Genomic DNA, 26165 nt, shown 5'->3' with positions numbered 1-26165 from the left:
GTTAATGGCTACTTTAGCTATTATTACATAAGCTAACTACCAACTAACTAACCAGATATTAACAAATATACAAGCACTTACTGGGCAGAATGGCTCTTCAAAAGACGGACGAAATTGGAGGTTGTCTTTTCTTTGTTAAACATATAGCAGAATGAAGTTTATATTACAAGTGACACTTCACAGTGACATGTCTTACTATTTAGTTTATTTGGATGTGTACAAACACACTGAGAGACAGGTTTAAAACATTGTTGGTTGTAATCAAAAGCATAACACTAATGCAGTAAATGTGGTGAAAAATTACCTAAAATGTGCCTTCAATCCAACTCAAAAAGTTACAGCATGTATCAGAAAGATATTTTCTATACAAGGTTACTGGCTTGCTTATTAAGGCAATGCAAAATAGTTTTAGTGTATGTTCTCCACATTTTTTCCATTTTATTACACACTTACTTCAGATTGAACCATTATCAAATCATCATTAGCAAGTTGTAATATGGCGAGCTTATTGTCTCTGGATGAGGCAGACTAAATTGTGGAAATTCAGAAGATTTAAGCCAAGATGTCTGTCACTTTTGCAAAAACATTGATTATGCTGATGCTTATCTGACAGACATCGGTGCTTCCTCAGTTTTCTAGCAGCATAATATACTGTTGAGTGCCCAGCAGACCCCATGTGTCTGACCAGTCAATAGTTTCTGCTTATAGTTGATAAGTAATTCAGGAGATTCCATAAACAGTAACTAATCAGATCAGGCCTAGGTTCCCGTCAAACACTTTTTGATCTTGCATTAATTTGATTTCCTGACTTCCTCCCACTGGATGAAGCAATACGTTCACAAAAATTACTCCAGATTGAAACGCTACAAATGGTGCAACTGGTGTCTGGAGCGGAATAGCTGCATCAGCAGGAGGTCTCTCACAGTCTGTAGCATGAATTCTTTATTCTGTAACCGAGCTATTGAAATGAGTCTTTCGAGGGGATGTGGGAACCAAGATAGCGGAGGCAGCATGAAGAAAATATCATGTTGTTTTAAAAAGAAGGAAGCAACGCTTTCAATGACCTTACTGTTACCTTAGTGACACCACTGTGCTCTCTTCTTCCTGGTACCATCTAAATGCAGAGTCGTCCCAGGAACTAGCCATCCCCTCATTTCCTGTCTGCCACCTATTTGAATTACGCCCCGCTGTACTCCCTCCACTTCTTACTTTGGTTCATTCCTGTTTGCTTGACTTCCTTGGAAGGAAAAGCAAATTTTTGGACTTTGGGGGCAGATTGTTGATGGACGACATCTTGTGAGTCTGGTTCTTTCCAGCTTTGAAAGAATTCTTGCACTCTTCCTGCCCCAGCTCTACTCAAACTTGCGCATGACCTCGGATCCATGGAGATTAACAGTTCCATGTGCAATTACAGGAAAGGTCAAAAATGTAGAGTAATAAATTAAATGGGCACCATCTGTGGTATTACAAGCACTAAAATCTTAGTACTTTCAAATAGTCTAAAGCTGGCAGAAATGGAGACTGTCTGTACAAAATGACGCTTTACATTTTTGAGAATTTGACCTCCACAACTCATGACACTCCCTCTGAACGCCCAAGCTCAGTCCAGCTGGGTGCTCTTTGAATGATCAGCATTACAATGTTGTTGTTCTGGTCCTCACATGGACACACTCATTATCTTAAATTGGCCTATAATAGTCAACTCATGCCTCAATGAACCCATTTCTTACCGTGTCTATACCCAGCGCCACATAATGTCGATATTATTTTATTAGCCTTTAGAAATATTATTAGGCACTTTTTAGCCATGTATATGTAACAAAAAAGGGGGTACTTTAATTGCTCTAGCCCAGAAAGTATGCCCCCCTGCTGCTAATCGTAATGCACAATAATGCGCCTCGAACTTGCTGATGTTAATGTTAATAAACTATGTTGTTATAATGTATAACTTCGGTGCAAGCTTAATTGAGATTTTACTGTTAAACATTACATATGCATATTGATTTTACAAATAACTGACACCAGCAAGCTGTTACTTTCTTAACTAGCTTTCTTTAGATATTGAGCAGTAGTTTATGGTTATTTTGACGTGACAGTGGTTAATACTTTCCAGTGTTGTAATGTAACGGAGTAAAAATACTTCGTTACTGTACTTAAGTAGAAATTTCATGTATCTGTACTTTACTTCACTATTTAAATTTATGTCAACTTTCACTTTTACTCCACTACATTTTCTAGATAAAATGTATACTTTTACTCCGATATCTTTCCACTAAGCATATTCGTTACTCGTTACTACAAAATAAAATCAGAAGAAATGTGTGCGACCTCAATAAGGGAGGTTTTGGCGAATCAGTGCTTCTGGATTGCATTACGCTCCGCACACTCTTGCTGCGTCCCAAACCGCCTACTTTCATACTATATAGTAGGCAAAGAGTACGAGAAGTAGTGCTTTTCGCCTACTATATAGTATGGAAGTATGCAGTTTGGGACACAGCGTCTATTTTACGTACACTGTATTTTAGCATAGTGTTGCCAAAGGAGGAGGAAGCACAACTGAAACTGCAATGAAAGCACCTACTGGAGGACCTCCCGTTATCGTAGACGACCACCCCGACGATAGTGGTTAACAGGGTGAGAAAGATAACCTTATACACCCGTGGCCGTATTTGAAAGAAATGTTTTTGTACATTGGAATTAAAGATTCTTACTACCGAATAAAGTGCCTCTTATGCCTACCGAAAATCACTTAAATTGTGTCATTTAAAAACTCCCCGTCCAACCTGAAGAATCACATCAAGGTACGTTAAAATAATAGTTATTAAGTAAAGCCACGATGTCAATATGATTCAACATTAGTTATCATAAGCCGTATCAGATAATTATCTGTCTAATGTGATGGCCAGGGGCACATGGTTAATTAACGTCAACGTTAACGTTACACCGCTGATTTTCCCATGGATTTATTTAATTCACAGAGAACTCTCAACTGAAACACGCTTAACTGTTTATGGTAACACTGAGTGCGTTTACATGCACAGTCTTACGCCGATTATGCTTAATAAACTGATAACACGTGGGGTCATGTTAACGCGTAAAGCGGCTTTCTTTAATCAGGGAAAGCCCATAAACAGCGTAAGCAAAAACCGATCAGCACAGGTAGTTTTTTGCTCATTACGCCGATTTCGCGTGGCATGTAAACACCTTAACCCGCTTTCTCACGGTTTTGTCCATGTGCGCATGTCTCCGCGTCTGAAAGATAAACGTCACACGCGGAAGTAAGCGCAAAGTAACGCATAAAAGTCTCTGCTTGACTAAAGCAGTTGGCAGAGAAACTGTGAAAATAGAAGCTTATGTTACATTTACTGGTTCTGTAGACACGAGAAGAGATACAACAGTACAGCTTAAGACAGATATGCCGTTGACTTTTTGATCGACTATTATGTACTATAGGTGGTGACGTCACTGCCTGCGAGAAAACTGATAATTCTCCGAGTACCATGTAAAGGCATGAAAACAGTTTTCTATAATAAGCAGATTTTTGATAGTTATCCGCTTATTCTGTGCATGTAAATGTACTCATTATAGAATAACTGCCGGCCGAATATTCCCTCCGGTAGGCTAATGTTAGATTGAGAATTTTTTTTAAAAACTTCTATGTTAATCAGTGGCAGGTTAGAAAGAAAGTGTTAAGGACTGTATTCATGTCTTCAAAAGCATCATACGTTTTGTCAAACTTGAGATTTCCTTTTATGTTAATTAACTCAAAACTTAGTGGTTATAGGATAATGTTGTGCTAATGTTATACATTGTGAATGTACACTTGCATTGTTAATCACAGTGGTTTCATTGCCACATAACGAGTTGGCTTTTTTTTTTAGTAGAGCTGCGAACTCAAAGGGATACTCCACTCTTTTCAAAAACATGCTCATGTTTTGAAAGAAATAAGTTATTATTTATTTTTCATTTTTACCCGAAGTTCATACAAAAGTGAAATTTCTCCTTTTTTATTTGATGTCAGCTCAAAAATATGCTGTTTGCTCTTTGAACTTAAGATAATTGTGCCTGAAAAGTCCTGGAAAAGACAGATTTTTATTTGATGATTGAGATTAAGAAGATAATGGGAACCCTGAATATGCTTTACTATAAGAAAGCCACAATAAAGATTACAATCAAAGTTCTAATAGATTGCTTTAAAAAAAAAAACTTTTTACTTTTACTTCAAATACTTAAGTACATTAAATATCAGAAAATTACTTTTGATACTTAAGTACAGTATATATCAGATACATTAAGACTTTTACTTGAGTAATATTTTAAAAGATAACATTCTTTTTCTAGTACAATACTTGTACTTTTACTCAAGTATTGCTTTCTAGTACTTTATACAACACTGATACTTTCTCAGTAACAGTTAACTTAAGCAGTTAGTCCAGGGCACATGGTAGGCTAACATTTACTGTAAAATATATTATCAAAATCCAGACATGTTTATTTCAAATTAAATGTCACTTTGAAGAAATTAATAATCATCAATAATGACAAACAAGAATAGCCAATCTTCTTAAATAAAACAAAGATTTAGAGGACTAAAAGTCACAAATTTACTTACTTTGTATTCACAGTAGGCTATGTAGAACAGCTAAAAAATAAAAAAATCTAATCTAATCTAATATAAAAGCATAATAAAATGAGGTGCAATAATGGACAAAATTCAACAGTAATGTATATCATTCATAATGACATTTTATATTTATATATTATTTTATTTTTATATTTTCTGTAGAAAAAAGTTCACACTTTTAAATATGTATTGTGTGTTGGCTATTTTACATATGTTTACAAAGTCAGCAAAGATGTAAAGATTTTACCTTATCTTTTTACTTTTATTAAGTTTTATAGGCTACTGTGATGCTGCTATTGTGTTATTGGTATTGAGTTATATGTTTAGTAAAAAGTGAAACTGGCAAAAACAAACGTTTTTGTTTCTCGGGGTCCGGGTGGAGGCATCATAAAGGAATTATGCTTAGGGCACCAAAATGGCTAGCAGCGGCACTGTCTATAACCTTGTGTTTAGATACTGAGGGTTGAAAAGGTAAGACTAAAAACTCTCAGAAAAGCAAACCTACATGCAAAGTGGCATCAGACGAAACCTATGTGTATATAATAAATGTTCCTCTACTCCAGCTTGCAGGTCTAATACTCCCAAAAAGGCAATTAAGAATGAATTTATTATGCTTACTTTAATTTCTCTGCATGTTCCAGGGAAATCGTGGAATTATAAAAATGGAGTGCTATTTTTCTCTCCTCCAGAATGCTTGAAAATGGAGACACAGTCTAGCGGGAGTTTTACATGTCCCTGACAGTGTGAGGGAGGTTTTGCTTCGGTAAGCCCTTTTTCTGCATGTCTGTCCAGCACATTAATTTGCAGTATCGAGTACTCCTAATGATATGTGTTCAAATTATGCCTGTGTGAACGAACAGTACACACATTTCAGCATCTCCTGGCATAGGAACTCAGAGGAACAAATCCAAATGAGGTTATTATACCCAATAAATCAGTTCAATATAGTTCACTCACAACCATAGTCATCCATCGTAGCTTTCAGGGTCTCTAGAAATGGGATTGTTCTCCATATTTTCAGAGAAGTATTCATATGATCGTACAAGTATTTAATTTTGACAAATACGTGTTTCTCTTCACATTGTGTGTTCTCGTATGTCCGGGACTCAGTAGACAGGGTTAAAGAGGGTTATGCTATGTGTACTGTGTGTGTGTGTGTGTGTGTGTGTGTGTGTGTGTGTGTGTGTGCGTGCGTGCGTGCGTGCGTGCGTGCGTGTGTGTTTGCTCTGTCTGAAAGACTTGGCCGGCTGTGTTAAGGGTGAGGGGGGCCAATGAAACAATGCGTGTGTGTGTGTTTGGCTGGGTAAAGCCGGGCCGCTGTAGCCTCTAGTGAAACCCAAATGGATCTTTCCTCTGTGGGGCTGACTTAGGATCGTCTCAGTGGGACTGTGCTCCACTCCGTCTGCCTCTTTATCCAGAAAAACAGTCCAGCTGTGGCTGTAGATATGCGGTTTTCCGTCTCAGCATACATCACATTCTCTTCCAGACAGGCCAAGTCTAACCACTCCCGAACTCTCTTTGCCTTTAGCTAAATGGTCACTAGTATTCTACTTGTTGCAGTTGAACACAAGAGGGGGCATGAGGTTAGCATAGAGCTCCAGCATGTTTGTGTCGGCAGGCCATAAAAATCTGATGTTATGTCTCGTCCACCAAGATACTGAACAGCAATGGCACATTAATACTATAATTTACTTAGTCTTCTTTAGTGCCAAGTGACTGCGTTCAGATGAAAAATGCACCAGAAAATGTGATATTAGACTGGACACTGGAAGTCATTTCAAATTTTTATTTTCATAAAATATTGTCCGAAAAAAAAAGACTTAAACTGACCCATACCGTTTTGGCATATGGCCAAAATATATTCCATGGTCTTGGCATTAGTCTTGTTTTCATCCAGTAGCCTTTGTAGTGAATGAAAATCTGACAGTGGAAAGCCTGCATAGAAGCATAAATAGCTAGAGTGCTCTGCCAGCTCCAGTAACCAACTAACAATTTTACATTATAAAAACGTTCCCATAATGTCTTACCAAAGTTTGGAAATTGTTTATTTTTTAATGTTCTTAGAACGTTAAAAGCATCCAGTTTTTAGATGTAGTATTAACGATTTTGTTTGGTTATAAGAACGTTATTAAAACTGTTTTTAGAAAGGTTCAGTCTGTTGTTTAATTTCTAAGAACGTTTTTAAAAATGTTATTAAAACGTTCCCTTCACCATTATAAAATGTTCTCAGAACATTTTTCTAACGTTCGTAACAGGTTATAAAAACATTGTTTAAACGTTCTTAGAACATTAAAAACTAAAAAATTTTTACATTTTATAAACTTTATTGTTTGGTTATGATAACGTTATTAGAAAGTTTTTAGAATGTTCCAAGCTTGTTATAAAAATATTTAGAGAACTTTAAAACATTATTAGAATGTTCCATCCACATTATATTAACGTTTCTCTAACATTTGCATTTAATTATAAAAACTTTGTTGAAGGTTTTTTTTTTTGACATATGTAATTTTTTGGTTATAAGAACATTATTAAAAACTTTTTTAGAGGAACATTCAAATAACTTGTCAGGGACAGAAGACAACAGAGGCAGAGAGTAAAATCAAACAGTTTATTGAAAGTTGTGGTAAATTGTAATGTTAATAAATGAAAGTCCAGGTGAAGAGCAGGTGCACACCACCCAGTCACAGGTGTATTCCATAATATCCAACACAGATGACGACAATAGCTGGAAGCCTCTGGTACAGAGCGATAGAGTCAGGTTAGGGCGCACTCACATTATCCTAACCAAACCAAACCAAGCCCCAGCGCGATTGTCACCCCTCCCTACTCCCCCAGATGCACGCACTCACACTGTACTTGTATCGATCCGAGTCCGGGCGCGCTTTCGTCATTAAGATGCGATTGTTTTGAAAAAGGCAGGAAGTAAAGCTCTCTCTTAACACTGGAACGCACCGTAATGATAAGTCTTGTGTTTTTTATTCAGAGTCGTTTGGTGCGCGATTACAGACAGCCCTCTTACATGTCATCATATTGCTTAGTTCATCCGTCACGTGCGCAGCTCGGACATTCACGTAACCCCGCGGCGCGCATCAAAAGGTTTTTACGGAGGCAGATGAAGGTGAGTGGTCGCGCAACTGACGTCTTCACCTTTTGAATCGCGCTCAGGCGCGATTGCGCTCACACCACAGCCTTCCGCGCCTGAGCCCAAGTGAACCGCGCTCCGGCCCACCTCTGCAACCCGGCCGTGGCGCGAATAACCAATCCGCGCCCGGGCGCGGAACAGAGCGATCACACTAGTCAAACAAACCAGGCTTTGGGGGTCAAACGCGCCCGAGCGCGGTTTGGATAGTGTGAGTGCGCCCTTAGTCCACACAGCATACAAGCGTAGCTAGCACTGGACAGTGTGTGTGTGTGTGTGTGTGTGACAGTGTTGGCAGGTTACTTTTAAAAAGTAATTAGTTATAGTAACTAGTTACTTCTCAAAAATAGTAACTGAGTTAGTAACTGTAATATAAACTGTAATATAAAAATTGTTAAATGAATGAATTAGACACTAAAGAGAAACCACTTATTTTGTCCCTTACGAAAATTAACCAGGGTTTTACTACAGTTAAAACCAAAAAAGCATGGTTACTGCTAGGGGTGCAATGGATCAAAAAACTCACGGTTCGGATTGTTTCCCGGATCAGAGTCACGGATCGGATCATTTTTGGATCAGCAAAAAATTTAAAATAAAGACAAGACAAATAAACATAAGTTTTGTCTTTTTGTTTATTAACACTTTTAAATTAAAATATATAAATTCAATTTAAAGTGCACAAGGCATAATATCTTCTTTTTAATATAATTAATGAAAAACAACTTAAAGTGCAACATAAAAGGCATGTCTTATTCCTTTAAACATGGACCAATGAACAATGACCATTAATAAAACACAACTTAAAGTGTAACATAAGAACTGGCACATCATCTTCCTTGAAACATGGATAGTGAAATAAAGCCTATGTCCACATCAACAAATAAATAAAAGAAAGCAAAGCATACCTGAGCTTATAATTTCAAATTATTTTGCAAAAAGACATGGATGTCTACATTGTCTGGGGAGAGTGTGGACCTCTTTGCAGTCACTATGTCCCCTGCTGTTGAGAACACTCTTTCGGAAGGAACTGAAGAGCCTGCCACAGCGAGATAGCATCTTGCCATCTTGGCAATATGAGAGTATTTACACTCATTGCTTTTCCACCATGTCAGTGGATCACCATCCACTGTAATGCAGCTTGCTGCCAGGTAGGATGCCACCTCCTCTTTGATGATGTCAGCAGGAGTTTTGCTGTCCATGTCTTTGCTGGCAAAGGTCTCTCCAAAAAGCTCTTCCATTGCCGACTTCTTTTGTGGAGATGTGTCCAAGTTTGCGCCTGTTGGTTCTGCAGCTTGACCCTGCAGACAAAAAAAATGTTGATTAATTAAACCTATTATTTATTTTTCATGTGTCATAGACATGAAAAATGTGGCAATAACATTAATAAAACAAAGCCATTATTCCTGAAAAAAAAAATGTGTTTAGATTTTAAATTTAATTATTTAATTAATTATTTAATTAATTTAAATTAATAATTTTAAATAATAATAATATTTATTTACCTCATCACAGTCTTCAGTGCCCAGACTGCTCACAATCTCAGTGGTGAGGTCACTGTATGTCCTCTGGCGTAGGGCAGGGTCCATGTGAGACAGGGACTTGAACCTCGGATCCAGGGCAGTAGATCTGTGAAGGTAGTCCTGTAGAGTAGGGGGTGAAGTGTATCTGGGCTCCAGGTCCTCTCTAATGGCAGTCTTGACATCTCGAGTGATCGTGTTGTCGTCCACACTTGGAGCCATGGATTGTAGAATCCTTGTTTTCAGAGGCAGGATCATTGACACAGATGGTGAAGTTTCAGTGCTCAGCAGAGATGTAACAGTTTTGAGGGGTTTAAGCACCTGGAGGACCTCCTCTGCCACTCTCACATCATCATCAGACAGGGTGATGATGTCTTTGACATTTTTCTTTAGGGTCTTGTCGGTCAATGCAGAGTATGTAGCTGCCTGCTTCTCCAGATCAATTGGTAAGATGAATATCAGTGTGTCAGAAGTACAGAAGTCACAGAAGCATTAAAACAGCCTTTAATGCTGACTTGTATGTTGTGCCCAAATGCAAAAGTTGGAATAGTGTGCATGTTAAAACAGGTAACATTTCTATACTATTCTATTTTAATGTTTAGACATTTCTTGACTCCACAGCAAACTGAGGATTTTTGCCTGTATTGTCTGAAAACTTTTGAAAGGCACGTAGGCCTACAATAGGCTATGTATGTGTAAAACAGGTCGTGCGTAGATAATAGCGGGTACACATGTGAAGTTTTGCATTTAGTTAAAAGATTAGTAAATTAATATTTAGAGTTGGGTCCGAGTCCACCTTTGTCGAGTATGAGTCAAGACCAAGTCCTTAAACATCAAGTCCGAGTCCAAGTCCGAGTCCAAAAGGGTCCGAGTTGGACTCAAGTCCGAGTTCTTAAAGGCCGAGTCCAAGTCGAGTCCGCCCGAGTCCATAAAGTTATTAAATTGAAAAAAGATACAAAATTTGTATTGTAAATGGTTACTTTCTATTAATACTTTAACCTTTCCACCCATTTAACCAATGGCAATATAAAAATGTAATAAAAATACCTCTTTTGCATCATGTCATTGCCATTGAACATTTTTATTCTATGTCAACTAGTTTCCTATCAAAACTGATTTCAAAGAAAAGAAAGGGATATAGAGGTATCTTCTTTTGTCATGCAAATAAATTCTCTATGATTTTCGTAAGCAAAACAAATTATTGCTGACTTTGAGGACATCGTGCTAGCCATGCATTGATGTGTGTGATGTGTTTGTCTGCAAGTATGATGCGACTGGCTGCTGCCTGCCAGTGTGTTGCAGTAAAATAACAGGAGGGGAGACGGTCCCGTACACACTGCATATTAATTCGGTTGCCACTTCACCTTTTAATGCTTAATCTGTTCTGTACACACACACTTCAGTAATTTACGGTATTTACGTACAAAAAGCCGAGGACCTGGCAACACTGCAAGACCGCGCGCTGTGAAGCAGCCTCACAAAAGAAGCGTACAATACACAACGCCCGGACGGAGGTTCATTGCAAAACACAATGCTGTTAGATTATTTTGGTCAAGGCTGTGAGTGATTAGCACGCGAGACGGCAGAACGTTGCTATGTTTATTTCTGTGTCAATCATCACATTTTCGGGAGTGAGTTTTGTTCCATACAGACATGAAACGAACATTTAGGGGATTCACTCCCGCATTTAAATGCGGTTGTCACTCTCGAAAGTTTGCAGTGTGTATGAGACATTGAGACATTAATTAATTTCTCATCTCAAGTTCATGCTGTTTTTAATGTTGCACATGACGTGGACTCGACTGGGATATTTTCCGAGTCCAAAATGTCCAAGTCCTTGTCAAGTCCGAGTACAAATTCACCCGAGTGCGTGACAAGTCCGAGTTCATTCAAAATTGGACTCGAGTCCGGACTCGAGCCCGAGTCCAAGTTCGAGTACCCCAACTCTATTAATATTCACATAAACCAAAACTCTTTATGTTTTGCGTGTTTCTAGACACGTGCAAAACCGCATCAGATGATTCAGTTTTTGCAGCGATCCAAACAATTCATTTAAACTGATTGGTTAAAAATTTTAAACGTTTGACCCGTTTGCTTTGTAATGAATCGACTCAAAAGATTCATTTATTTGCAACACATTGTAAGGAACCAACTGAGTCATTAATTCACGAATGTGTGTGAGTGAGAGATGCATGGAAAGGAATTTGAAGCTGAACGTAATTTGCTCTATGAAAGACACTGACAAAGATGAAAACTAAGGACATTTAATCTATATTTTTTTTAGTTAGTTTTGCCAGACACACATTACAGTTTTAGTTAGTTATCGTTTTTTGTAATGCCTCGTTTTTATTTTTATTTCAGTTAACGACAATGTTTTTCCCACCTAGTTTTCGTTTTTTTTTTTTTTTTTTGTTAATGATTATAACATTGGTTACAACTGAGGTATGCCGCAAAGCATTTGTGAAGCCACAACACGCACAACCTTGAGGCGGATGGGCTACAACAGCAGAAGACCCCTCCGGGTACCACTCATCTCCACTACAAATAGGAAAAAGAGGCTACAAGTTGCACAAGCTAACCAAAATTGGACAGTTGAAGACTGTAAAAATGTTGCCTGGTCTGATGAGTCTCGATTTCTGCTGAGACATTCAGATGGTAGAGTCAGAATTGGGCATAAACAGAATGAGAACATGGATCCATCATGCCTTGTTACCACTGTGCAGGCTGTTGGTGGTGGTGTAATGGTGTGGGGGATGTTTTCTTCTTAGTGGCAAATGGGCATCGGTTAAATGCCACGGCCTATCTGAGCATTCCCAGCAAGCAAAAACCAAGACGTTGAAATGATGGCTAACTGTAGACCCAATATAGACCGGCTATGAGTAACCCACTTTTACCCTAAATAGCTTTGAATTTGGTTACATGCCATTTTTGCCAAAATAACTTGAAGATGTATGATATTCCAACATGTAGGCAAAGTCAACAGGTGTTCAAGGTGTTTGCTTTCATTTGTTTTAAACTTATACGTATCGTCTATTCTTGGGCTATGGTAGACGTCTATTAGATTTTCACTGACAGCCCAAATTTAGCCTGGTTTTAGCACAAATTGCTTGCTGGGTTGTTTCTGACCATGTCCATCCCTTTATGACCACCCTGTACCCATCCTCTTATGGCTACTTCCAGCAGGATAATGCACCATGTCACAAAGCTCGAATCATTTCAAATTAGTTTCTTGAACATGTCAATGAGTTCACTGTACTAAAATGGCCCCCACAGTCACCAGATCTCAACCCAATAGAGCATCTTTGGGATGTGGTGGAACCGGAGCTTCGTGCCCTGGATGTGCATCCCACAAATCCCTCCATCAACTGCAAGATGCTATCCTATCAATATGGGCCAACATTTCTACAGAATGATTTCAGCACCTTGTTGAATCAATGCCACGTAGAATTAAGGCAGTTCTAAAGGTAAAAGGGGGTAAAAAACTGTATTAGTATGGTGTTCCTTATTAGCATGGTGTTCCTAAACATATATATATATATATATATATATATATATATATAAAACCGGGGCATGATGTGACTCTTCCTCGTTTACATAAAAAAGTGATAGTGATTGGTTATATATGATCTTAACCATGCTAATGCCTGACCACTGATGCCAACATAGGTTTCTAGTCGATCAAGTAAGATTGTGTGATCTATTGTGTCAAATGCTACACTAAGGTCTAGTAAAATAAAATAGAGATTTCATCACGATCGGATGTTAAAAGAAGGTCCTTTGTGATCAAAGCAGTGTGGTCTCTGTGCTATGGTGGGGCCTGAATCCTGATTGAAATTGTTCATATGTATTATTATTCACTAAGAATGCGCATAGCTGGGTGCCACTACTTTTTCTAACATTTTCAGAAAGAAAAGGGAGATTTGAAATTGGTCTAAAATTATTAAGATCTCCTTGGTCGAAGTGCGGTTTTTTGATTAGAGCTAGTATTCAACATGTCCCCCACGACGTCTGTGATTTAATGTACCGATTCGGACAGGATTAAACTACTCAGGCTATTCCAGAGATAGGAGTTTCTGTTTCTTGCATTTGTTTCATGTGCTCTGGATATGTGTGTGTGTAATGTTTAATATTTTGCTTAAAATGTAAAATTATTACAGAACATGTAATTTAATTTTAACAAATCAAAATAACTTATACAAATCCTACTAAAGTACCCTACATGTTTTTTATAACTGGCTGCTGTAATAAACACAAAGAAATGAAGAAATCATAAATAACAATGTATTATTTCATTAATATTTCCATTCTGGAGTTGAACAAAATTGGGTTGAGTTCAGTGGCCAGTGGTCTTAGCAGTGTATGAGATTTGGCTCATCCTCATCCTTAGTTATTTTATACCGCCGAATAACATCAATATCTGAATGAATGCGACTCAGGAAGTACAATATACGCACGATAGTAAGACCTTTAATATAGATCACGTTGGCCAAAACACGAAAAGACATGCGTTTTTCAGGCTATTGTTGGCAAACACAATGGTTAGTCACAATGGTGCAATAATTGAATTCTATATTATTTGTCTCTGACCAGGGGGCTTGAGAACACACTACATTTTGCATTTGTTACCGATGTTAATAGAGCTGTTCTCCTCAGCTGACATCATCAGGTCCCTAAAAAAGACCACTCACTAAAAAAGTAAGCCACTTTCCATGTTTGTGGCAACTATTCGTAGTAGCCTAGTGATGGGAGGCAGGTACAACAGTGAACAGTCTACAGATGTACTGTCTTACTACAGTAGCTCTGGATTTGCTAGTCAATATAAAAGCTTTTTTTTAAAAGAACAAATAAATGGTTTTATCAGGTTTAGTCCAGCAGCCTCTATCAAATGGAGAACCCCATGGTGCTTGCACTGAAACTATAAAATAGAAAACTTCAAAGCTTTCAAAAATGACTGTGGTGTTCAGGTTCAGCTTCTAGCATTTGGGCCTGAATGCACTTTGTACTCCTTGGAAGATTCAAGATCAGCCATCACCACAGCTTGTTTTGTGATAGAGCCATTAATCATTACTTAAATGTGTGGGTGGGTGAGGGGATTTTTCAAGAGAACTTGGTGTTATTTCTGTCCACAAGAAAACAAATTGGGGAGGGGGTCCTTTGGAGGCCTTTTTAAAAAGACCACCCTACCGTCTTTGAGGGCACAGCCAAAAGAGTTAAACCCAGGAGCGGTTTTCTGGGGAGAGAAAACATTGTTGACTTTGGAATCTCCCTTGTTGCTCTTTGTCAAGAGTGAAGGCCGGGGTGCTCTTTATGGGGCATTCAATGGACATTTGGATTATAGCAGAACATGCTCCCTTTGATGTTAGCTCCTGCCAGTTTCTCCTTTCCACTCCCAAAAAAGGTCACAGTGAGTCACATTGCAGTTACTCTAGTTCTCAGCATATGAAGGGTTTTGATATGAAAAATGTATGTATAACAATACTTATATTAGCAAGCTTTATACATTTTCTTTGTATTAATGTAATTGTAGAAACCTCCTAATTTGAAGATTCAACATTGGTTTCTCTCCCTAAGTGAGTTATTACAATAGTGTCTTACACAAGTTCTATTTTTAAATATTACATTTAATGTGCCTTAAGATTACTTTAAGAAGGGTGATTGGCATTCTGTCACAAACTGGAGGGAAGCCCATCAAAGCAAATTGAAATATCCAGCATGACTTTTAGGGGTGGCACGGTTCACAAAACCCTCGGTTCGGTTCGTATCACGGTTCTATGGTCACGGTTCTCGGTTCAGTACGGTTCTTGTTGTTATTTTTTCTTTTAATTTTTAACACTCCAGAAATGTATTATCTTATTAATGTATTAATTATCCATAAGTTAGGATACAGTATTAAAAAAAAGTTATATCATGTAATCATGCACAAACTGAATTTGACTTTAAACACATTATTGGGACCATCTCTGAGGAAAGCCAGATGAGATTTTGATACAGCAAGAGGGAAGACATTGATAATTTCGACATGCTTTTCATTTATTTGGCAAAAAAGAGAATGTGTATTGCCATCTACATGAACTTTATGTGCATTTTTAGCACACAAAGATAACTTGCATTTATTAAAATGCCAACTTCAGTGTAGCTCTTAGATTTATCACTGAGAGGCTGCTTTAATACTGCAGAGAGTTTATGTGGACGAGAGAGAAACATAACCTTTACACCTGTAATATTTAAATCTCTTTAAGTCTCTTTTGTCCACTTTTGACCACTTCTGTCCTGATTACTTTGAGGGGCAATTTCTGAAATAAGATCGCGCAACTTTCACACGGTAGCAAAATGAAACTACGCGGAAATCAGCCACTTTAATTTTATCAATGAAAGGCTAAAAATAGCGCTAAAGACGTAAAACTTTCAAAACCTCAGATTAGAATGGTCTGAGAGAAGGCGGTCTCCTGTGGCTGTTCGAGCACATTCAACCCATAGACTGCAGTTCAATCTATTGTTTTATTTCCGCTGTCATCATAGGTAACATGAAATAAAAATGTTTCCACACACCAAACTTATACGACGCTGGCGCATCCTCCAACTGCGGGCAGACTTCCTTTTCTCTCCCACTTGCCATTTCTACACGTAACATAACCTGCAGTACTTATACTCCAAACCAGTCACCTCTTCTTTCAAGCGAAAGGGAAACACGCTATCTGAGGTCACATACAGGGCATGAGACTACATTGCGCATTTGCGCATGCCATGAACCGTTGAACCGTGCGGCACACACGCGCTCCGAACCGAGACAAGCGAACCGAACGGTTCTGATTTTTTTCATGGACTGTGCCACCCCTAATGACTTTATAAAGCATGCATGCAAATTAAAAACTAAATCTTATAGAAATGAAGACATCACCTCTGACTTCTTGATGTTTTTCATCTGGGCTTCGCATTTTAAACTGCAATTTACATAACCACTGCCTATTTATTTAACAATACCAATAACTTTATTTATAAAACGGTTAGTTCCAGTCCTTGATTCTGATTGGTCAATAGGTGTGCTTTATTCACAATAAAACACTGCTATGACCGCTTCACCCAACGGTTCTATTTAATATCACTGCGCCCTTAGCAACACCCTTAGCAACACATAAACATAATGAGACAAAGTCTGAGAGCAGTTTGTTGTTTTTATTTGAGCTTCCATGTTGTTGTTTGCATTCAGGGACTATTTTTTCTAGCCGAAGGAATGCTTTTATTGATTTAACTTCATGAAAGTTGCACTATTTTTTTTTTAACTTTAATATTGTGTGGTAACCGTTTTATAAAAGCAATAAGGTAATTAAAGCAAACAATAATCTGTTATTGAGACAGTACAAATGCAGTTACAAATACATGCAGTAATTAAGCACCAAATATATGCCATGGTTGCAAATTAACACTCTGGGGCCCAAAAACACTGTGTCGCATTTTGACATGTTTTTTCCTCATCAAAGCAGAATCAACTCAAAATACTCTATCAATAATAATCATCAAATCTTTGTGTTTTTGTCAAATAAAGAAAATAAACAGAGTGTGCATTCAGACATCTCGGTCTCCGCCAGCTGTCTCTCAAAAACGTTACAGAAATCAATTGAATCTCAGCGAATACTCCTCACACAAACATTATACACATATCCAAAGAATGCCTGAAATGTCTACTACAAACTATTTATAATCTAAAACAAATATTGCCTGTTTATATAATATTTAATGTTATGTATTGAAGTAAAGAGAGTAATGTTTTGCTGGCTGACTTCACGCCCACTGGCGGTACCCACTATTCATTTGATAATAATTAGGCAAACAGTTCAAACAGTGTCAAACAAAGCATTACGTTTTAAAGAGTTTAAAACACACACGTGAGGAAGATTTTCAGTTATGTCTGGACCATGAGGAAGAGTAAAGAATTGTTCATATTTAACGTCACCTGAGAAGAACAATGAAAGACCGACTGGAGGAGTGTGGAGAGTCACGTGGCCTGTGTTTGTTTTGTGTACCTCTCCTGTCTTAAGTTTTGACCCCGCAAACTCGTTTGCTTGTTAATTATTCATTATTCATTTACACCCTTTACCTGTGTGTCCCCGTTCCCTAGTTAAGTTCTCCCCTATTTAATGCCATTCCATCTGCTGTCTTGTGCTGGATCTTTGTGTGTCATCATCAGGAGTCTTTATCTTGGTTTTGCCCTGGCTGTAATAATTGTGGACATATGCCTGGTCGGCAAGCCCTGTGGAGGTGTTCCGGTCGACGAGCCCTGCAAGAGTGTGACTGGTCGGCAAGCCCCGTAAGAGGGTTCCTGGATGGCAGGCCTCATGTCTGGTTCCTAGTCAGCGTGCCGAGCATCGCTGGGTCCTGAGGCCGTCTCTTGTGTGGAGACCGTCCGTCCCGCTTCTTATTGTGGGGGTCCGGATCTCCAGCACTGTCTGGCCTACTGGACTTTGTCTTTGTTTTGTTGTTTATGTAATGTTTAGATGTTGCCTGGGGACAAACAAGGACACGTATACTCGCGGAATGGCTTCTAATTCTCTACATGCCATGCAGTTTAGACACAGTAATTCACTATCCTGTATCCTTCAACTTTCAATAAGGATTCACTACAGGATATTTTAAGTCTGTGCTGTAATATGATTCCCTGTTTATAACTTTCTTTTAGATCTGCATCTCTCTTATCAGTACAAAACCATGTTGAAAGACACATTTACACTTTTTGGACTTCAAGTTATATGGTAACATGAGCCACATGAAGTTTACGTAACAGCTCATACTGTAGCAAAGCTCTGTTGTATATTACTCAAAGTTTACGTTTTTTTAGCATTGCTTGTATAAAGACTTTGGAAATGCCAATCATGTGATGTTCACTTGTATCTTCAGGAACTGTTTTCAAAACTGACACAATGTTGTCTGCTAAAATGTATGTGTACAAAATTTAAATTTGATACTTATGATTTAGATTTTATTGTAGACTTATGTTATTAAACTACAAGCAAAACATTGTCTCTTTAAGTCTCCTCAAATAAATTCTAGCACAACTCTTTGAGGCATTAGGTGGTTGTCATTATCTCCAGGTGTGTATCACACCAATATTCATGACCATTGACCCTCCCTTGCATATCACCTTTACACAAGAAAAAGTCTTACAAAAGTTAAGTCAATATATTGTTTCATGTGAATAAGGCTATGGTTACACGTACATGGTTATTTTGAAAAACGAAGGCATTTACCTTCGTTTGCGCCCTTCGTTTACACGTAAACGTAGATTTCTGACCAACCACCTATATTCCTCCTCCACCTTAACACTTAGTACACCACAGGGCTTCTCACTAAATACACTTCTTTGCACCCCAAACAATTCTACCAACACATTCATAAAATTTGCAGATAACACGACAATTGTCAGACTCATCTCAGGAGGGTACGAAACGACTCATAGACGTGGAGTTCAGAAACTGACAGAATAGTGTGAAGTAAACAACCTGTCGCTTAACAATTCTTAAACCAAAGAGCTGATTATAGAAATCTGGAAGCACAACAAGGATTACACACCACTGCACCTAAATGAGGTTGCATGAGCCTAGTTTTTTTTTTTACTTTATTTGCCCTACTGCCTTCACTACGCTTGTTTTGTGTTTATTGTGCTATCTAGACTTGTATATTTATTTAATTGGATCTAAAGCTTGTATTATGTTATGTGCCAGCATTTAAGGACTGTTCTTCTAATTCTCCTCTTCTGCCATTCCAGCATCTATGGCTATATTCATGGCGAGAGCCAGTTAAAGGAGCATTTCACCCGTAGAGACATTAATCTTTATTGAAAGTGTGTCATATTTGTAGTCGAAATGTAACATTAATTTCAAATTTGGTGCCTATTTGACCGAGAAAAGAGGTGTTTGTAGTCTCACCCCCACATTGGACTTCCTGCTTTCAATGATGCAAAATGACGATTTTTACATCATTGGAAGAAGGAAGTGCAACACTGAAATCTGTATTTCTCCTGTCTCAGCGGCAACTGAGGAAATGATGCATGACCATTCAAAAACATGAATGGGGTTCTAACTATACAAAGCTTTATGCAAATGGGTGAAGTGTCCCTTTAAGCCATAAAAGTTGATCCATACACAGGTTGGGGGAGGGACAATTTTGTATTTCCAATTTGCCTAACTTGCATGTTTTTTACCTGTGGGAGGAAACCAGAGTAAACCCATGCTGACATGGGAGAACATGCAAACTCCACACAGAAAGGCCACCTGCCCTAGCTGGGGCTCGAACCAGGGGGCGAAAGAACGTTTTAATTTTGCTGTACTTCATATAGTGACAATAAAAAAATCTTGAATCATACAGTGAATGAGGTGCTATTAGGTAAGAAATTTATTTATAAATATCATGGGTTAAAAAAAGCCTATATACAAATTCTACCACAGAGAGTTATTGTAGACCAGCAAAACACAACTGCATGACGGTGAACCTAAGCACTTTTCTTCAGTCTTCGGGAGTGTACACAAGTATACATGGAAGCAGTAAAGTTTTAGTGATTCGAACCCTTTTTGGCAGACATGCAGCAAATCAAATCATGCACAACTGGGTAGATAACACATTGGGCTGAAACTGAGCTCTGGGGCAGAATAAATGTTTTCTGGCTCCACTCTCCACAGTTTGCCCCGATGGCGACCCCAGAGAGTTTTAGCCGTGAGAGAGGGCCACTTACAAATCTGGCTTGGTTTAACCTTCAGCAGACCTTGATAGTGGGTGGTAAAACTCTCTCTTTATGTGCTGGTGTGAAGCCTTGTTAAAGCTCTATTAGCCACAATGGTATCACTACACAAATGAAATCTCAGGCAACTGTTATAACTATAGTCTTTAGAAGGGTATCTAGGGCGGTAAGGCTATGATCGGCTCCCCTTACTCTTAGTTAAAAATGTGTGCTGCCAAAGCAATGCGAGAACATGATAACTGAAAGAAATTCCTCGTCTATAGCATGCAGAAAACCCCTGAGGCCTGTAAAAACCTTTTAAACAAAGATTTTAAGGAAGAAGGTTCATGTAAACTGTAATGTGGGGAGAGTTTCATGGAGGGTGTGTGAGAAAATAAAAACGGTAATTGTCTACATTCCAACAGATTCAATATATAAACAATTTGACCGTCAGCCATGAAGAGGGCAGCTGCAAGTAATTTTTGGAGCAGATAATAATCAAGGCTACATGCAAAGCGGCGTTCCTCTGACAGGCCTCACGGCTCTGCTTAATGCTGGAGGGGAATTTGTGATGTCGTAGAAACAATTGGGTTACTTTAAACAATCTTAAATTGGAATAAAATGTAGGAGTTCAGAGTCGTCTCCTCTTTTATTTGACGTGTAGCTGAATGTGGCTCTAATATCTGCTCAAGATGCCCATGGAATCATTCAGGAGGCCAAATAATTCAAGCATTCTCTTTAAGACTGCAATGTTACTTGCTAGCATTTAAAATAATTTATAAGTTTAAATGATAAGTGTACATTTTGCTTGGCTATCTGGCAGTTAATGTGTCATGTTTTACAGGAGACATAATGAAGTCATACAGTCTGGTCAAAGAGAGTTCAGCCAATCTGTTTTGATTACTGAACTTTTGAGCGAATGTCATTCCAAGAAATATTTTTTCCTACATGCAGATTGATCCTGTTTGTGAATTTGGGTTGAGTCTGTGAATTTGGGTTGAGTATTGGTTTTACTAGACCACGTGTTCCCAGTGTCTTGTCACTTTTACCTCGCTCCCTTGTCACCCTCATTGTTTAATCCATGTAACCTGTTGTATTCATTAGTTCTCCCCTATTTAAGGTCTTTGTGTTTGTTACTCTGTGCCTGTTCATTGTTGTTCCATGTCTTGTTCTATGCCTCATTACATCTGTGAGTACTTTGTCAGTTTAGTCTAGTTATCCCGTGTATTGTGTTCTGTTAGTTTATTGTTCAGTGTTACCTAGCTTAGTGTCCCATCATATTCTGTTATCCTGTTTATGTTTTTTTGCCACCTCGTGGGTTGTTTATTTGTGTTTTTGTGTTTCATTAAATCCCTATTTTGGTACATCTGTGTCTGCACTTGGGTTCTGTCTGACGTATCGTGACATAGAGAAAGAGATAAAGAGAAAGGTAACTAAAGAGAAAGATAGTAAGTCTGTTATTAGGAAGTGAGGTAATGGCGGAAGAGATGGGTTTTTAGCCGAGACTCAAAGACAGCTACAGTGTCAGCAGATCGTGTCACGACTGGCAGATCATTCCACAGTTGTGGAACAGCTCCTGAGAAGGTACGCGCTAGTGTTTTTTTCCCTTTTTGAGATGGCACCATAAGCCGTCGCTCGGTGGCAGAGCGCAATGATCGAGAGGGTACATAAGGCTCTATAAGTAAGCGAAGGTAAAGGGGTGCTGACCCAGTGGTGGTTTTAAATGACAGGAGCAGAGCCTTAAATTTGATGCGAGCTGCTATAGGAAGCCAGTGTAACTTGACAAAGAGAGGAGTGACGTGCGCCCTCTTTGGCTCATTGGAGACCACTCTTGCCGCTGCATTCTGAATCATCTGTAGGGGTTTGGTCGTGCAGGCTAGAAGCCCGGTCCAGTAGCGCATTGCAGTAGTCCAGCCTGGACTACTGGTTGGTTGAGAAATGTTCCACGGGTATGCATTATTTTTCGATAAAAGCACACTTAACTTGTCAAATGTCTTAAAAATAGGCACCAGAGCAATGTTTGTGGTAACCATGGTATAAGCTGCATAATCGACTCCGGTCCTCTGAATTTTTTGAAAATAATGCACACCCGTAGTGTAATGGCTCTCCGCTTCGGGTTTGCATTATTTTCTGATGATTTAATGCCCTGTCTTTAATTATTCCTTAACATAATAACTGGTTATTCAAATGTATTTTTCAATTTTATTTATATAGCGCTTTTAACTATTTTCATCCTTCCAAAGCAGCTTCACATAAAATATAAATAAGGAAAAGCAAGATGGGAAAAGAACAGCAAAGCATGACAGTTTTTCAGTATATAGTTTATGATGGAGTTTTTGGTGCTACATGTAATAAATAGTACTTCATTCCTAGACATATTATTAATATGGTCTAAGGTTGTTTTCACATATGTTGGTGCGCACCGTGGTGCGGCCTCGGAGCGCACTAAAATACATTGTATCATTTTTCAGTTAGTGCGGTCCGTGTTCACATATATATATTTTTTACTTTACTCGAAATGCCGCACCGTACACCATGTGACAACGGTCAGCGCTGTCATTGGTCTCTGACAGCTCTTACCGTCTCATGACCACCCCCACGTTTCCACGACAACCAGCTTGACAGGGAGAGCGCAGCTGTCAAGATGTGGAGATAAACATTGTACGTCTTTGCGAAGTTTCTTTGCTTTAACGCGAAATTGTGTAGCTGTTCTATTAAAGCCTTTCTCACGGAGCCGTTTGCTAAAAGCCCGTAATGTCACTATTTGTGTGTGGAGGACAGCTATGCATTTATAAAATCATCAGCTCAAACGTAAAGGAGACAGCGAATCTCTATGCAACGGACCAGGATTGTCTTGTTTGTTGTTAACCCACAATATAACACCCGGCTCACGTCACAACGAAAGCCCAGTGGCTCAAACATGTGGAGAACTTCCTGTATTTGGTTCGGCCCGAGGTCCAGCAGTGTTCACACCACAGGTGGGTCGCCCCAGAGTTCGGCAACAGCCACTCCGAGACCGCTCTAAATAGGTGGTCTGTTTAGTGCGCACCCGAGTGCGGCTGTTGTGTTCACACTGACCCAAACGCACCGTACTCGGAGCGACACGTCATTTGGGCCGACCTAAACAGTGTATATGTGAAAACACCCTAAGATGAAGTACATGGAGGTATTCATTATTGTTAGTAGTAGAACAGTGTAGCATATAATACTCCAGTTCCAAACTATATACTAGTATTGGCATATTTACTACAGAAGTTCTTGGGTTAAAATACTATCACAGAAAAATTAATCAACAACAGAAGAAACAAAATCGCTAGGGTTACGAATGAAACCATAGGGGAGACTGGGTATGGTTGTAACACTTCTTGCTTCAGCATCTGTAACTCACAGAGTTTCAAATTAGTTTACTACAAAAGGCCCCTATTAAAACAATGAAGTGCCTTTGTTAGAATACATCTCAATGCTGGGGAAGGTTGTAACTCTTACAAAAAAAACATATGTCACAACATGCCACACCATCTCTCTGTCTTTCTTTTCCACTCCCTACAGTATATGTTCTGTGAAATTATAAAAAGAATTGGGAATAAACAAAGGGGGTAGTTGTAACACTTTAAAAATATTTAAAGATGTATAAAATCATACCTATTATATAATATATCCTCTATAGAATCATCTATGTCTAACTCTCTCCCAAAGTTTTTCCCCTCCTAGGACTTTTCCCACAGGTTTTTTTTCTCATAGGGGTTTTTCAACCATTGGGATGTCTGCTGACATTGGCTCAACTTAGCACCCTCTTATATACATTACATAATTACTACGCTTGCTAGTACGATTAATCTTGACCGCTTTTTTCTGTGTTTTCTCCTGCATCTATTAATGTAAAGCTGATTTGAAAAGCACTATATAATTAATAGGGATGTGCATCGATGCATCGCGTTCCCATTAAAAAGACCTGTTTAAAATCGATTCTGAATCTTAAGGCTCCGATTCAGTGTTTCATGCACAGCTTGTGCATGTACTACGGCTCCATGATCAGTAGGAAGTCCTTATCAATCTAAAATCACTACGAGTTTGACTCGTTTATAACGTGCATTTAAAAAAGCAACACTCGTCAAACACAATCATTTAAAATATTCTCTATTATCATGAAAATACCTGAAATAATCTGAAGAACAGCGATATAAATATGCCTTTAGATATTTCCTGGAATAGTGTTTGTTATGCTACTTCTTCTGTGGCACAAATGGAGTTTCTGCCCGAAAGCACCCTCTGGCTTTTGAATGTGGCGGCATTTCACCGTAATTCAGTCAAATTAATTCATTGAGAAAACGCGCAATTGCCCAATTAATTGTCACAACCCTAATAAATAAAATAAAATTGAAATTGAATTGAACCCACCCAATCACTGTGAGCCATTGTTTAGCTAGCTGTATTAGCATACTGGTTTGAAGTTTGCAGGTGAAAATCTAGCAGCATTTCTGAGAAACTACAATTTAATCTAAAATAAATAAAACCTTCCATCCTTGATAACCAGAGATATAAATCTATGGGTACAAACTGAAATGATCATATGGTAAAACCGGTGGTGTTACGACTCTCCCATGTTACAACCATAACCGGTCTCACCTATAAATAAGGGCAGTTTTACTGTAATATAAACAAAAGTGCTTTAAAGTAAAGTGCTTTAAGGACTATCATTATGGTTTTTATTTACTTAATAACAACGATGCACAAAACATCCTTGTTACATCGTGCATTGTTTTGAGTGGTTGCAGGCCAATGGTGTTCTAAATGGTTGTTAGATAGTTGATAAGGTGACGTGGGTGGTGGTAACTCAGCTGCTGACTAGCAGTTGTTCAGGCATATTGAAAGGATGTTGCTGTATTGTTGCACATTTTTTAGGACATAGCTAACTGGTGGGTATAGTGTTCTGACTGGAAGTTGAGTATTGCTAGGCAGTTGCTTTGATAATGGTTCCTAGATTGAAGGATGAATGGATGTGCAATAAATTGCCATGACCCAAGGGAATTTTGGAGGATAAGGGGCATAAGGTAGATTAGGTCTCTCTTTTATCATATGAGGAATATTGTCTTCACTAAGGGCGCCACTCCGCTGAACTCATGAAATGTTATGCCGTCCATCTGACAGGAGAAGGCATGGAAAGGCCACACTGAACATCAATCACTCAGTGTGGGCTCATGCATGTGTCTTTATGAGTGAAGCTGTGGATGACTCACGGTCAGGCGTTGGGTGTCAACCTGCATGTCATGTAACCAGAGAGAGACAGACAGAGACAAAGAAAGGACACAGTGTGACCCACAGTACAAGGAGATATGACCTTGTATAAAAACAACCCTGATGGAGAGAGGCCCCTAAAATGTAATGCTCAACTGAACAATTTAACAAAACGTTATAGTAAAAGTGAAACAATGTCTTTTGTGGAAAGTCACATTTCCCTCTTAATAAAGGTTTATGAAGTAAGAATTAATAGCTGTAAAAGTATTGCTGCTTTGGGACTTGAAAAGGAAACAAAGACATTTAACTAATATATTTTAGGAAGGTTTAGGATGCATTTAGAAGACAAAGTGCTTGGAACAGCATCACATATTCCATTACAGTTACACAATAAAAGATACAGAAGGGGATCCTGTTTCCTTCTTCCCCATCCTTCCTTTTTTGACTAAAAGGGTGTGTGACGTTGATTTTAAGGCAGATCAACCAGGCAACTGACAGTTAAAATGCTTCTTTACTTTGGAACTTGGAAGAATTTGGAAGAAGAAATGTTTTTCCACACAGGAATAATGTAAAAGATACATTTACTGAAATACCTCCTCCATACCACTAGTGTCACTGTTTCACCCATTAACACTCCAGACACTGTTTCCCTTATGTGTGGTGCATTTCCAAACCACCCTCTTTTTTCCATCAACAATTAGTAACTTTCTGAGCCTAAATCCTGAAAGATTGCATGCATTTTGTTTATCGTGGTCTTAACGGGTCAAAGTGCTCCCTTGGTAATGTAATGGGGTATGCCAAGATCTGATGTAATTTTAACAACACCCTGCAGCATGATATCACCCTCTATCAACGTCAAGCACGCTATAAATATTGCATTTTATTATTATTATTTTTTTTTAAATCTCTTATGTGCTCCATTTCCTGTACTGGCTAATCCCT

The sequence above is a fragment of the Paramisgurnus dabryanus genome, chromosome 6, assembly GCF_030506205.2.
Source record: "Paramisgurnus dabryanus chromosome 6, PD_genome_1.1, whole genome shotgun sequence".
In the NCBI taxonomy this organism is placed as follows: domain Eukaryota; kingdom Metazoa; phylum Chordata; class Actinopteri; order Cypriniformes; family Cobitidae; genus Paramisgurnus; species Paramisgurnus dabryanus.
This window is presented reverse-complemented; position numbering follows the sequence as displayed.